A 12,947-nucleotide genomic window follows, 5' to 3' on the forward strand; every position below is an offset into this window, starting at 1 on the left:
TCATTTACCTCATGATTAAGCTTTAAAATAAATTCGTTTGAATTGGCATCATACAACTTTTTTGGACCTGTTTGATCCCATTGTTGACATTGGTCCCCCCCTCCCCGATTCTTTCTAGAATTAAATACTTACAGAAGGGATTACGTGAAGGTTGCCAACATCCATAAGTTGAATTGGTGCTATGGAACCAATTGGATTCATACATGTTGTCAGTCCGTGCTCTGTTGAGATTGGACATGCACATTTCTTTATCATTACCATCAAAGAATTCTGAAACCAATGAGTACCTTTGTGGAAATATTACATTAGCGTTTCTGTTAACTTTCGAACAAATTCTTCAGTACTAACAATTTTTTTTTGCCCATTCATGATTGAACTCCAATCTATGCTCCCCCTTGCCAAATTTTCACAAAAATACTCGGCTAGCTACAACCACTCATTCTCTATCTGTGCCTAAATCTAAACGCACAACTTGCGGACCAGTGACTGTGTGCATCCAGTATCCACTAGAGTTGTACGCGGTAGTCCGTTGATGTAAACAGTGATAACCGGCAATGCGCCACTTACATCAGTTTGGGGGATGAGATTGGTGCTGAATTCTCGTTCCCTTGCTCCGAACAATATCTGACAATGTGCCCTTGCCACTTACATCGGTAACATGTGATAGGTTGTCGAGGCTTAACACTAACATCCCTTTCCATCGCACGATCCAGTAAGCAATCGCTTGCTCTATGATGGAGTCCATTACGCTTGCAACACCGCTGTGAAGTGTCAGTCTCCTTAGGTGTAATTTGTGTTGACCGTGCAGTTAAGGCAGCTTGCTGTGGAACTCCCGTGCTGTTCTTTAAAATGGCACGAGCGTGTGCCAGCACATGTGAGATCTTGGTTTTCAATCTCGGAGGATGCTCGTGATAAGCCTTCCACATGCTCCGACAATCCAGCAATGAATGCACATTGTAGGCATTGATCCGATACATCGCCAAACAGGACCGTAAGCCTGTATAGTTCTGCCAAAAATGTTAACTGTTTCACCAGGTTGGAGGCTGCGTGCTGCAAACTGCTCCCATGCAGCGAAAGGATCCAAAGCAAACGCTGTGTACAGCATATGCGCTGCCTGACAAGCGCATCGGAATGACGCACTCGATGCGCTTCACCCCACTCAGCTGAAATATTAGTTCAGCTTTCTCCAACCACTCCATTACTGACTGTCCGAGTTCACTACCATCAAATACAGGTTCGGGTCGAAGGTCAGGATAGCTTGTCACTACACGAGGGAGAGAGAGCATCAAAAAAAAAAAAATAAAATAAAATATATATATATTTGTTTTCACATGTGACGGCACGGTCCTTAAATTCGTTCATGCAATTCTGAATACCACCGCCGAATCGATATGCCACACCACGAAAAATACTGCCGAATTGACCCACACGTTCCCAAGCAGAATCGAACAATATCACCAAATTGACACGCCATGATACGAAAATCCAATCATGCGTTATTAAAGTGTATTTTAAAACCTGCAAATCACTTAGCTTCTTTTCATAGCTGTTGGGCGAAACCAAATCGTCACTTTGGGGTAAGATGGGTATAGTTCATTAGTGGACTTGATTTGTAATCGAAAGGTCTCGGGTTCACTTTTCACCACAGGTAGGCCCGACTCATACACTTGTGGGCTTTCGCACATGCTCAGCACGGACGCAACGGCAAAGACGTCACGTTTTTTTTACATGTTTTTTTCATCCTTTGCGGTACGGATTCGAGCCTGCCTGCCTGCCTACTACCACATTTATTTAATTTTTTTTTTTTTTTTGCTCAACACACAACTCTAAATACCAGGGCAATACCGGCCATCCATGCTAGTAATAGTAATTAAAAAAAAAAAAAAAAACACCCTATACTTGAAAACTTGGCAGTAGTTTTAATGTATTTTTTCCAATTACTGTTGCCAGTGAAGGTTAGGTCGAAGAATGCTATCAACCATGACAATATAAAAAGAGAGCGAGAAAGAGAATTAGATAGTTAGGGTAGGTAGTGAGACGCATGAAGAGAGGCAGACAGATGAATTAACAGAACATAAAATGGCAAGTATGCACTGGGGCAGACCAGCCTCTGACATTGAAGGATATGATTTAAATTGCAGAGAGAAAGAAGTCGAGGAGGAGGTGTCCAACTTAGACACGCCCACAATAAAGTTTGCAAAACCACTCAATGGTTCGGGATGAGGCAAGTGGCCGAAATAACGAGATGACCATGTGACACAGTTCTGGCGTGGTCAAATAAGGAAATACATGAATGTGTTTTTACTGGTCGAAAAAAAAAAAAAAGGCAATATGGCGGATATTGTGCGGATAGCAACAGGCAGGAGATAAGACAAGCATTTTGAAGAATGACGCATATGCACGGAACATTTTTCATCTTGGAAGAATTGTTTATTGTATTTATGAAGGCAATTATTTACATTTGATTAAAACAGGCTATGTAGAAGTCGTTGATATAAAATGAGAGCGATAGAGAGAGAAAGAGAGGGGAGGGATAGATAAATAGAAAGGGAGAAGGGAAGATGCCCCTAGAGGTGCGGAGAGGGATCTGAACCAAGAGAGGGGGATCGATAAAGCTAGATAGACAGGAGTATCCATAAAGCCAGACGGGGAGGGGGATATCCAGAGAGCCAGACGGGGAGAGGGGTATCCAGAGAGCCAGACGGGGAGGGGGGGTATCCAGAGAGCCAGACGGGGAGGAGGGGGGTATCCAGAGAGCCAGACGGGGAGGAGGGGGGTATCCAGAGAGCCAGACGGGGAGGAGGGGGGTATCCAGGGAGCCAGACGGGGAGGAGGGGGGTATCCAGAGAGCCAGACGGGGAGGAGGGGGGTATCCAGAGAGCCAGACGGGGAGGAGGGGGGTATCCAGAGAGCCAGACGGGGAGGAGGGGGGTATCCAGAGAGCCAGACGGGGAGGAGGGGGGTATCCAGAGAGCCAGACGGGGAGGAGGGGGGTATCCAGAGAGCCAGACGGGGAGGAGGGGGGTATCCAGAGAGCCAGACGGGGAGGAGGGGGGTATCCAGAGAGCCAGACGGGGAGGAGTGGGGTATCCAGAGAGCCAGACGGGGAGGAGGGGGGTATCCAGAGAGACAGACGGGGAGGAAGGGGGTATCCAGAGAGACAGACGGGGAGGAGGGGGGTATCCAGAGAGACAGACGGGGAGGAGGGGGGTATCCAGAGAGAGCCACACCGAGAGAGAGAGAGAGGGATCCAGAGAGCCACACAAAGAGAGAGAGAGAGAGGGATCCAGAGAGCCACACAAAGAGAGAGAGAGAGAGAGGGATCCAGAGAGCCACACAAAGAGAGAGAGAGAGAGAGGGATCCAGAGAGCCACACAAAGAGAGAGAGAGAGGGATCCAGAGAGCCACACAAAGAGAGAGAGAGAGAGGGATCCAGAGAGCCACACAAAGAGAGAGAGAGAGAGAGGGATCCAGAGAGCCACACAAAGAGAGAGAGAGAGAGGGATCCAGAGAGCCACACAAAGAGAGAGAGAGAGAGGGATCCAGAGAGCCACACAAAGAGAGAGAGAGAGAGGGATCCAGAGAGCCACACAAAGAGAGAGAGAGAGAGAGGGATCCAGAGAGCCACACAAAGAGAGAGAGAGAGAGGGATCCAGAGAGCCACACAAAGAGAGAGAGGGATCCAGAGAGCCACACAAAGAGAGAGAGAGAGAGAGGGATCCAGAGAGGCACACAAAGAGAGAGAGAGAGGGATCCAGAGAGCCACACAAAGAGAGAGAGAGGGATCCAGAATGCCACACAAAGAGAGAGAGAGTGAGAGAGGGATCCAGAGAGCCACACAAAGAGAGAGAGAGAGGGATCCAGAGAGCCACACAAAGAGAGAGAGAGAGGGATCCAGAGAGCCACACAAAGAGAGAGAGAGAGGGATCCAGAGAGCCACACAAAGAGAGAGAGAGGGATCCAGAGAGCCACACAAAGGGAGAGAGAGGGATCCAGAGAGCCAAACAAAGAGAGAGAGAGAGAGGGATCCAGAGAGCCACACAAAGGGAGAGACAGAGGGATCCAGAGAGCCACACAAAGGGAGAGACAGAGGGATCCAGAGAGCCACACAAAGGGAGAGACAGAGGGATCCAGAGAGCCACACAAAGGGAGAGACAGAGGGATCCAGAGAGCCACACAAAGGGAGAGACAGAGGGATCCAGAGAGCCACACAAAGGGAGAGACAGAGGGATCCAGAGAGCCACACAAAGGGAGAGACAGAGGGATCCAGAGAGCCACACAAAGAGAGAGACAGAGGGATCCAGAGAGCCACACAAAGAGAGAGACAGAGGGATCCAGAGAGCCACACAAAGAGAGAGACAGAGGGATCCAGAGAGCCACACAAAGAGAGAGACAGAGGGATCCAGAGAGCCACACAAAGAGAGAGACAGAGGGATCCAGAGAGCCACACAAAGAGAGAGACAGAGGGATCCAGAGAGCCACACAAAGAGAGAGACAGAGGGATCCAGAGAGCCACACAAAGAGAGAGACAGAGGGATCCAGAGAGCCACACAAAGAGAGAGACAGAGGGATCCAGAGAGCCACACAAAGAGAGAGGCAGAGGGATCTAGAGAGCCACACCAAGAGAGAGAGACAGAGGGATCCAGAGAGCCACACCAAGAGAGAGAGACAGAGGGATCCAGAGAGCCACACCAAGAGAGAGAGAGAGAGGGATCCAGAGAGCCACACCAACAGAGAGAGAGAGAGGGATCCAGAGAGCCACACCAAGAGAGAGAGAGGGGGATCCAGAGAGCCACACCAAGAGAGAGAGAGAGAGAGAGAGAGAGAGAGAGGGATCCAGAGAGCCACACCAAGAGAGAGAGAGAGGGATCCAGAGAGCCACACCAAGAGAGAGAGAGAGGGATCCAGAGAGCCACACCAAGAGAGAGAAAGAGAGAGAGAGAGAGGGATCCAGAGAGCCACACCAACAGAGAGAGAGAGAGGGATCCAGAGAGCCACACCAAGAGAGAGAGAGAGAGATAGAGGGGGATCCAGAGAGCCACACCAAGAGAGAGAGAGAGGGATCCAGAGAGCCACACCAAGAGAGAGACAGAGGGATCCAGAGAGCCACACCAAGAGAGAGACAGAGGGATCCAGAGAGCCACACCAAGAGAGAGACAGAGGGATCCAGAGTGCCACACCAAGAGAGAGACAGAGGGATCCAGAGTGCCACACCAAGAGAGAGACAGAGGGATCCAGAGAGCCACACCAAGAGAGAGAAAGAGGGATCCAGAGAGCCACACCAAGAGAGAGACAGAGGGATCCAGAGAGCCACACCAAGAGAGAGACAGAGGGATCCAGAGAGCCACACCAAGAGAGAGACAGAGGGATCCAGAGAGCCACACCAAGAGAGAGACAGAGGGATCCAGAGAGCCACACCAAGAGAGAGACAGAGGGATCCAGAGAGCCACACCAAGAGAGAGACAGAGGGATCCAGAGAGCCACACCAAGAGAGAGACAGAGGGATCCAGAGAGCCACACCAAGAGAGAGACAGAGGGATCCAGAGAGCCACACCAACAGAGAGAGGGATCCAGATCCACACCAACAGAGAGAGAGAGGGATCCAGATCCACACCAACAGAGAGAGAGAGGGATCCAGAGAGCCACACCAACAGAGAGAGAGAGGGGGATCCAGAGAGCCACACCAACAGAGAGAGAGGGGGATCCAGAGAGCCACACCAACAGAGAGAGAGGGGGATCCAGAGAGCCACACCAACAGAGAGAGAGGGGGATCCAGAGAGCCACACCAACAGAGAGAGAGGGGGATCCAGAGAGCCACACCAACAGAGAGAGAGAAGAGAGAGAGGGATCCAGAGAGCCAGACCGAGTGAGAGAGAGAGAGTGAAAGGTATCTTAAAATACAAAATATTATGAACATGGGAATGAAATGATTCTCTGAAATCGATCCGCACGGTTTTTGTCACTCCCACTAATTAAGGAGATAATACTATAGAGATACTTGGATCTGGATTATAGATTTGCTATGAAACAATGGATATTCATTGCTTATGACTCATGCAGCCTGGACATCCAAGAGAGTCAGCGCTGGTGAACAATCTTCGTAATAGAACTAATTGATCACATTTGATTAGAGATGCAGCCATTGGCCGAGTAGACTAAACTCTAGAAAGACGCAACGCTAACATATGTGACCGTGAGGGACAACTGCATAGGAAAAGATAAAAGCAAAAAACAAATCAGTTGCTTGTGAAATCAGTTGATGCGACTCCCAGACGGCTTAAGATGGTGGCCAATACTAAATTTTAAATAAAAACTTCCTGAATTTATTTCAGTAATCAATCATGAGCATCCAATAAGTGAGGGTGGGGGATTCTTTCCTCACATCCGAATGAATAAATGTGGCATTTTTCTTTTCCTTTGTTTACAACACATATTCCCATCAAAACTGGTTACAGTTATTCAAATCAATAATACAAGACCATCATATCTTATCGCAATAGAGATTAACCCATCGCATGACGGTGCTGTTTGCCTCCTTAAGGTCTTGGTTTGAGCAATGAGGACCCAATCGGCAGTTTTCCCTAAGGTGGTGCATCGTTTGTACCTCTCCACATGGACATAAAGGTGAGGTGTCTAGGCCCCACTTGTGGAGATTGTCTTTTGTTTTGTCTTCTTTGGCTCTGGCTCTATTTAGAGTCACCCAGTTTTTTCTACCAAGGTTTGAACCCTGAGGGAGTGTTTCTTTTGGGTCTAGTAGGGCTTCATTTTTATTCCTGCTGTTATAGTCTCGCCATCGTTCCATCCTATAAGAGGCAGCTTGCCTGGGATCGATTTCCTCTATATTGATGAAGCTACTGCGAGATTTTAGTCTTTGTCTCACTGATTGATGGCCAAACAGTGAGTGGCTGTGGTCGTTAAGCTGTTTGTACCGTTCCATTCTGGTGATGACTTCTCGCCTGATATGTGGTGGTGAAATAATACAAGATGAAATTTTGGTACACATGATTTATAGACCCAACAACAGTTACGTTCAATGGTGGATTCAATAAGTTTTCAGACTTTCTCGTACACGCATTTACAGTTGTCGTAGACGCTTGAAAATTCAGTATGTTATTGTTATACATACTATGAGATGGCTGGACAATTTTTATGATTTCAGGTTCAAATGAACAGTTACTGCTGGAATTGTAATACACACCCTAATTAACCGAATTGTCACGGCTGGTGAATTTAAAAAATACAATCTGGACTTGAGAACACGTTAAAGCGATATGCAATAAAATTCCGTTTTAAACGTGGAAAAAATGCCGCGGAAACGTATGGAATGCTTCAGACTGTTTTTGGACCATCTTGCATGAATCGAGCATATGAAAGGTGTGGGAGAAGTTAGAAAGTCAGAACACCAGAGATGATTGGCCAAATAAAGAATTTCATGGATAAGAACGTTTGTGTGTCTACAGAGGCATTAAGTGCAGAGTTTGATGTCAGTGTGGGAACTGTACACACAATTATTCGTCAGTGTGCATCACTTCCGGTTTGAAGCACATCTGCAGATACAAACCTGGAAATTTCTATGTCCCAGCACAGTACATACAGCATCATCCATCTGGTACTGGCCTGGATCAATGTTGCTTAACTTCGGTGATCTAACAAGAACCAGTGTGTGGACATGATTATGTCATATATATAAGTGAACGTGTGTGTGTGTACATTTCCCTATGCAATAACTTAAGTCTACAGACTCAAAATTTCATATACAGGGTACTGAGTTTTGGAAAAATCTTTGTGATCGGTTTTCGGCCAGAAATTGGGCTCTTAAAGGGTCAAAGTTCAACGATTTGACCTTCAAGAAGTCTACCAAACTCCTCCGCGAATTTGGGTTTAAACACTTGAAATTTTAGATATAGGTTCCTTGAACATGGATCTAACTTAATAACTTGATTAACCCAAAACAAATGTTAAGGGGTCATAATAGGGGTCAAACTTAAAAAATTGATCGCTTTTTTTTTTTTTTTTTTTGCTCAACATACACCTCCAAAACACCTGGGCAACATCAGCCGGAAATGCTAGTGTATATATATATATATATATATATATATAATTATTTTTTTTACTATAATAATTAAATACCTACAGACACTAGTGTTTCATCCTTTCGGGATTCTTCAGTGCAGGGTGTCACGATTACTACCAGTCGAACGATTCGAACCCCGCGACACGAGACATCTCTGGCTTGATTAGCGGAGGCCGTATCCATTCGCCTACCATTAACCGTGTGAAATAGCGTTGAATTTTAAACATTTTAATTTAAATGTTCATTACGTCAGACAGATAGTGATCAAATCGTTATACTATGATCCGTGTGTGTCTTAGTAAAGACATGCATCTAGGAGAAGGTAACTTTAACGTAAAAACCTGCGTTGAACTGTGTGCTTTGTCATATGCACCAACAAGGATTAGCAGTAACAGCAAAAAGTGTGGTTGGTATTACACAAAGCCTTCACCACTATAAACAAATCATCTGTGTGGATTTCCGAGCAACTTAGTTGTTGTGTCAGAAACTCATACACCAAAATCGACCAGAGAGTCTATATTTATTTTTCCCCAAAACTTTTGGCTTTGATGGATGGGAGACTAAAACTTGCTGCTATGGTCTCAAATGATCCGAAATAACAGCACAGAGAGATTTGATTCCAAATATTTCTCATGTTATATCTCCCGTCTTTTAGTTAGAAATAGGGTACGATTATGAATATCTCCCGTATCAAATTATCCTTAGACAATGTGAAATTTACTTTATGTATGAAAACCAAAGAAGGAAGATATAATATATGAGAAATATTTGGAATCAAGTTTCCCCTTGCTGTTATTTCAGATCATTTGAAACCATAGCAACAAGTTTTAGTTTCCCTTCCATCAAGGCCAAAGGTTTTGGGGATATATATATATATATATATATATATATATATACACACACACACACACACACACACCGTGTATAATATTTCAGCTTGCATGAAACTATTCAAGTTGATCCAAAATGATTTGAAACTCCGCGGAATAAGGACTTTGTAAATTGTTTTTTTTTTTTTTTGAGTATTCAGTCGAAGAATAAATTTTAATTTTCCTTCTCTTATAATGAGCTCTACTCTGTACTGAAGAGTGTGGTGATCCCCTGGTGCAACTCAGATCCGGTCATACGTTGAGAACATCACCAACATGACCTCCCACAACACAACTCAGATCCGGTCCACAAGTCAAAGATAACCAGCATCGGCTTTAGGAATGTTACAACTTTGTTGTACCTTTCTCTCACTGGTTTCCCTCATTCCCTGACCTGAACCCACTGGACTACTTTGTTTAGTCATACATTGAGAACATTACCAACATGACCTCCCACAACACTAAAATCAGTCTGTATATATTGTTAGTATGATTAGTTTAGGTTTGTTATAGTCTAATAAATTCGTATATATCCATTCCAAAAGTGTTTGATACCGAGCTGGTATATATATGTCGTTTCTTCCAACCAGACATGCACACACACAAAACTAACATATCTAAGTACATAATTACAGTTCCGTAGGGAGCAGCCCATAAACTAAAAAAAGAAAAAAAAAAAAAAGGCGCAAATAAATGGGAATAGATGAGCAAAAACCAGTTAACTGGCATATTGCCAACCATACTGTCTTTCCATTTAGGTTTAGTTCTTAAGACACGTCCTCTCAGGACCCATTAACTGGCATTGCCTGGCAGACCCCCCCCCCCCGCTGCAAAAAAAAAGTAAACTACAGTTGTTGTTGGTGGCTACTGCCGTCCTTGAACAATTGCAGACACTGGTGGCCGTGGCCGAAATGAAATAATCTGGCTTTAACTCGCGATTAGTGCTGGGTTAGGGCGATAACATGCAGGTACTGCTTGAATTAAAAAAAAGCAATTAAGGGAATGCGTAAATCAGTATAAATGGTCTATTAGAATAGAAAGTAAAAACAGAAGTTTTTGAAGGTAGGGTTTCTCATTGTATAGAGTGACCGAAATCAGTAGCAGCAGCAGTTCTTGCTGTTTCCATATTTTGTTCAAGTCTTCCTCTTCTTTTCAACTCTTCCACGAATAGTTTTAAATTAAATTCCAGTTTTAGGCCATCTTTTTTTTTTAACATGTAAAGCAAAACAATAACGACTTTTTTCACTTTGCTTCTTTGAATATTTTCATGTTAAGAACAGCTTTCGGAATAGACACCATCAACCTCCCCATGGCTTTCAGAGTAGACAACCTCCTTTGGAAGGGGGGGGGGCGAATAATCCTCACAAATTTAACCATGATAATCGTTGTCAACATACCCACCCACAAATGCTAAAAAAGAAAAAAAGTTTTGGGTGGCACTGTCAGTAGAAGGGAAGTAGATTGTTTATCACATGTGTGGACAAATCTGGAAGCCAGTAAATTATAGTGCATATAGGTCTTTATAAATACTTGTCTCTGCAAATTGTGAATGAGATTTTCTTAATCAGCATAGTCGAAGACCTGTAAGGGTCGTCATTCTAAAGAAAATTTGTGGAGGTGGACCTAATTTACAAATTTACCGCCCCCCCCCCCACTCCAAAAAAGTTAACGTGAGCGCAATCTCGAGAATCAGTTTGAAAACGGAAAGTAAATAAAATAAATTAAATAAAATAAATAAAATACTCTACAGAATTCAAAAATTGGTATAACAAATAAGTGTTTCCATGTAGCATAGGTAATTAGTGTAATCTAATCAGCCCAAAAAGCAAGTGTTTTTTTTTTTTTTTTATTTAGGCAGGTTTTTATTTGGGGGGAGGGATAGAGCCGTGTTTGTATTTTGTACATGCTTCCATTCCCAAACCATTGATGGGTTTACATTTTATTTAGTGTTCTGGACAGGCAAGTGAAGATAGATGACGTTATGCATATAAAGTTTTTTTTTTTTTTTTTTACTTGTGCACGTTTGTTCCAGAAATAAGGTTATCAGTATTGTCTGTTTGTGAGGGTTAATACACTTGTATTTATTATTTTAGTGCTAGTGTCATGTGGAGAGCAACGCCATTTTTGTAAACTGTTGGAAGTGTTTGTTCATTTAGGAATTTGCTACATTCTAGAATATGAGAACGTCAGGTCTCAGCCAATCAGAAAGAGCAGAACATTAATAGGGAGTCATTATTTAAGATTCGAAAATTGGAAAGAATATGTTAAGTCTATGTATGTCTTAGCCAATTATGTGTAATCACAATATAGTTGAAAAATGTAGAATTGAACCCGATGACAACTGGTAGTGGTAAGAGCATTAAATAGCAAGAGAAAAATAGGAACTTCTTCCTCTGTAAATGTGGCGATTATGATGATGTTGCTCATCGGATGTAATGTAGTATTTTATTATCACGAATGAAGGTGGCAGAAATGGTGGTCGTAAGCTACATAAGATAGTGGCTATCAGGGTAAATGTATTGATTGTATATGGAATCTTGTTGGAAACCTACAGTACTTTGGTCCAGAGGGTAATTTCTGCAATCATTAATATATATATATATATATATATATATATATATATATATATAGAGAGAGAGAGAGAGAGAGAGAGAGAGAGACAGACAGAGAGTGAGCGAGCGTGAGAGAGAGAGAGAGACAGACAGAGAGTGAGCGAGCGTGAGAGAGAGAGAGAGACAGACAGAGTGAGCGAGCGTGAGAGAGAGAGAGAGACAGACAGAGTGAGCGCGCGTGAGAGAGTGAGAGAGCGCGCGAGAGAGTGAGAGAGCGCGCGAGAGAGAGAGCGCGCGCGCGCGAGAGAGCGCGAGAGAGAGAGCGAGAGAGCGCGAGAGAGCGCGAGAGAGAGAGCGAGAGAGCGCGAGAGAGAGAGCGAGAGAGCGCGAGAGAGAGAGAGCGCGAGAGCGCGAGAGAGAGAGCGCGAGAGCGCGAGAGAGAGAGCGCGAGAGAGAGAGCGCGAGAGAGAGAGCGCGAGAGAGAGAGCGCGAGAGAGAGAGCGCGAGAGAGAGAGCGCGAGAGCGCGAGAGAGAGAGCGCGAGAGAGAGAGCGCGAGAGAGAGAGCGCGAGAGAGAGAGCGCGAGAGAGAGAGAGAGCGCGAGAGAGAGAGAGAGCGCGAGAGAGAGAGCGCGAGAGAGAGAGCGAGAGAGAGAGAGAGAGAGAGCGCGAGAGAGAACATTTATTGAATTAAAAATTATTTTCTGTTAACGTTTATAAAATAACTAGCTGAGGTGCCCGGCGTTGCCTGGGTGTTTAGCTGGTGTAGCAAGTACCCCGGGGGGGGGGGTCGAACAACGGTAGCAGAGGTGACGGGTGTGTTTCTGTAGGTTGTATAGTTAAGGAACCCTGAAAAAAAAAAAGTGGTAGTAGGCCGGCAGGATCAAACCCATAATGCGAAGGAGAAAAAAAGTTATAACCCCCCCCCCCCAAAAAAAAACATGTGACATCTTAGTCGATGTCTCCATGGTCCGACCGAAAGTAAAGAGTAATTTAATTAACCGAAGTCAATTGAAAGGTGACGATGACTTGCTAAAATGTCGGCGAAAAAAATCGACCCCCTCCTTGTACAAAACAGCCGCGTTTAGGGTGAAGGAATTAATATTTTAGGCCAATCTTTCGATATTTGTCGTCCAAGACGTCGAGCTTCAAAACTATACCGATCTCGTTAGGATCCGTCGAGTTTGTCGAAAGTTTTAGCGATACATACATACATACATACATACAGACAGACAGACAGGTGAGATTTATATAATAGACTAGCAGGGCTACCCGGCGTTGCTCGGGACCGTATAAACAATGAAAAAACAAAAGCAGATATTGAACATATGTTTTATTCTTAGGGGAGAGGAATCTTTCATCTCAAGTTTTAGCGTTACAAACAAACATTTGTCTTTTATATATAGAGATAATGACAGGTTTTTTTGGGGCCCCCCTCGAAGATAACTGATCAG

General features: G+C 44.4%; 1 protein-coding gene and 1 long non-coding RNA gene across 8 annotated transcripts in view; both read right to left on the minus strand.

The window, feature by feature from the left end:
* LOC145255612 (unconventional myosin-Ic-like) overlaps positions 1 to 12,947 on the minus strand; it is a 333,792-nt gene that overhangs the window by 213,784 nt on the left and 107,061 nt on the right. The gene's annotated exons all lie outside the window — the stretch shown is intronic.
* Positions 9,077 to 11,537, minus strand: LOC145255611 (uncharacterized). The gene is made up of 2 exons (XR_013863867.1): positions 9,394 to 11,537; positions 9,077 to 9,224 (listed from the first exon to the last, which is right to left on the minus strand). It is a non-coding gene; the product is annotated as an uncharacterized LOC145255611 (long non-coding RNA).

The sequence above is a fragment of the Euprymna scolopes genome, chromosome 31, assembly GCF_053919585.1.
Source record: "Euprymna scolopes isolate OS-2025 chromosome 31, ASM5391958v1, whole genome shotgun sequence".
Lineage (NCBI taxonomy): Eukaryota > Metazoa > Mollusca > Cephalopoda > Sepiida > Sepiolidae > Euprymna > Euprymna scolopes.